Source organism: Chenopodium album, chromosome 8 (assembly GCF_948465745.1).
Source record: "Chenopodium album chromosome 8, dcCheAlbu1.1, whole genome shotgun sequence".
NCBI lineage: Eukaryota > Viridiplantae > Streptophyta > Magnoliopsida > Caryophyllales > Amaranthaceae > Chenopodium > Chenopodium album.
The window spans coordinates 22,049,056-22,051,947 of NC_137841.1; the positions used below are offsets into that span (position 1 = coordinate 22,049,056).

General features: G+C 34.0%; 1 non-coding gene across 1 annotated transcript; it reads right to left on the reverse strand.

Annotated features, from left to right (window-relative positions):
* Positions 1–1,518: 1,518 nt before the first annotated feature.
* On the reverse strand, positions 1,519–1,625 carry LOC145556866 (small nucleolar RNA R71). Its single transcript, XR_014091958.1, has one exon. It is a non-coding gene; the product is annotated as a small nucleolar RNA R71 (small nucleolar RNA).
* Positions 1,626–2,892: the final 1,267 nt, after the last annotated feature.

Consider the following 2,892-nt stretch of genomic DNA (forward strand, 5'->3'; position numbering starts at 1 on the left):
TCCAAATAAAATTATAAATTAACTTTTTTATTTATCTTATGAGGTCTATTTAAATCTATCCAACGTGGCGCGACACTTGGCGAAAAGTTAGAACGCCAAGTGTCGCAGCCTCGTGACCTGGCTAAAAGTTTAGCTTTATATATTAGTTATATGATTTTTTCCGTCAAGTTCTTTTATCTTTATTTTCTTAATCTCATATTTTTGTTTCTTATATGCTTACTTTAATAGTTTTATTTATCCGTAAAAAAAAATAATAGTTTTATTTAATTGTTTTATATATTTTCTTATTGATTTTAATTATGCTTTGTTCAATTGATTTGATTAGTTTAATTTTAATTATGCGAGAGTAGTTTCTTTCTAGGGTTGTGGGGATCCATGATTAATATGAAGGGGTAATTTATTGTTGTTGATTGTCAATGCTAGATTAATTTCCTATTGATTGATTTAATGTTCTGCAACTAGATTAGCACTGGTCTTTTATGTATGAGTTTAGCAATATTGATTCGAGATTCGAGAGATGAGAATTGATATTTAGGCTTAATTTCAATAGGCAGGTTAGTTTATAAATGGTTAAGTCGAGATTCGAGAGATGAGATTTAATACCGGTAGATTAATTTTGTGATTGTAATACGTAGCGAAAACCCTTTATGATCTGGTTAATTGATGTATTTATGATTTATTATTACGTTTTACCCTGAAATAGTATTTATTGGTGAGCCTATGCCCTAGATTTTTTATTCATTGATTTTCTCTATTCTTACTCTTCCCTACTTTTACTCTTCGTAGTTTAGTTTCCCTTCGATTATAATATTTTGATTACTTAATAATTTAGATTATAATAATTAATTAGGAATAGAAAGACTTGTTTCCCTGTGGATTCGACCTTACTTCCCTATCTACTTTAGTTAGAGGACTTAGGTAATACTTTTGATTAGGTGATACGACTTTAGCCTGTCAAAATTTGGCGCCGTTGCCGGGGAAGCGATTATATATTTTTATTTCTGAATAATTTTTTAGTCTAGATTATTATTTTTTTTTTAATTTTTTCGTCTCATAGAACGTAAGTTTTTTGGGACAAATTCTCATATTTATTTGTTTAGTACAGATCAAGAATCAGAGATGACTGCACCACCACCACCTCCTCCAGTTCGCAAACTTAGCAATTATTTGTTGCCATCCCTGACAGATTTTCCACATCTTGCTCCCACACCTAATCTCGAAGGAGTGCAATTCGAGATTAAGCCCCAGTTTATCACGATGATCGAAAGAAAGCAATTCAGTGGAGCTAAGGGTGAAGACCCTAATCTTCACATTGCAGATTTCTGTCAGTATTGCAATACTATTAAACAAGATGGGGTCACACAAGACCAAATCAGAGAGTTTCTTTTTCACTTTTCTTTATGTGGTAAAGCTAAATTGTGGTATAATGGATTGAATAGAACTGCACTTGGTATTACTAACTGGGAAACTCTTGCTCTAAATTTCTATAATAAATATTACCCTGCAGAGAGGACAACTTTGTTAAGGAGTGCAATCCAAAATTTTGCCCAAGAAGCTAATGAAAGTTTATATGAAGCTTGGGAAAGATTTAAGGATTTGCAGAGAGAATGTCCCCATCATAAACTAGCACAGTGGCAGATAATCCAAGCCTTCTACAATGGGCTTGGATATAATTCAAGGATGATTTTGGACTCTGCAGCTAACGGAAGATTTATGAATTTGGATGAGAATATAGCAAGCAATGTTGTCGAAGAGATGGCTATTCATAATTCCCAATATGAAAATCCCAGAGGGTTTGCAAGCAAGGGAATACACCAAGTCGATTCTATATCCTTTTTGCAGACACAATTGACTTCTATTAGCCAGAAACTAGACAGTATTAATAATTCTAATTCATCTTCCGTTGCTAATGTTTCTGCTATTGGTACTAACTCTACAATATTTTGTGAAAATTGTGGTCTTGTAGGTCATTGGGCACATGACTGTAGGAGTTCCATTGAGAAGATTAATGCTTTTCAAACCTATAAGCAAATTAGTCCATACTCTAACACCTACAATACGGGGTTGAAAAATAACCAAAATATGTCGTACAATAGTACGAATGTGCTTAACCCTCCACCACAGGTACAACAACCACAAAAGAGGTACTACCAACCTCCACATCAGAGACCACAACAGGTTGTTACTCCTCCATTTAATTCTGGCCTATTAGAAATCAAAACGATGTTAGCCAATATGCAGAAGCAGATGCAGAGTAGAGATGCGCAAATTGACTCATTAATAGCACATAATAAAATAATAGATACTCAGATTGCGCAACTTTTCTCTACTCTGCAAACTCGCCAGCAGGGAGCCCTACCATCACAGCTAGTTAAAGCAACAGAATATGAAAATGCAATTACTCTAAGGAGTGGTTCACACTATGACGGGCCTCCTATGCCCAAAGATAATGAACCTGTTACAACAAAAATTGCTAATCTTGATTCTGTTAAACTAAACAATGTTGTTACTAGCCCTGCAGGGCTACAGGGTAAAACTAAGTTTTCTGATAATTCCTTGCAGGTAAACCCCAGGATTGATTTAATGCTCTGCAACTAGATTAGCACTGGTCTTTTATGTATGATTTTAGAAATATTGATTCGAGATTCGAGAGATGAGAATTGAAATTTAGGCTTAGTTTCAATAGGCAGGTTAGTTTATAAATGGTTAAGTCGAGATTCGAGAGATGAGATTTAATACCGGTAGGTTAATTCTGTGATTGTAATACGTAGCAAAAGCCCTTTATGATCTGGTTAATTGATGTATTGATGATTGATTATTATGTTTTACCCTGGAATAGTGTTTATTAGTGAACCTATGCCCTAGGTTTTTTATTCATTGATTTTCTATATT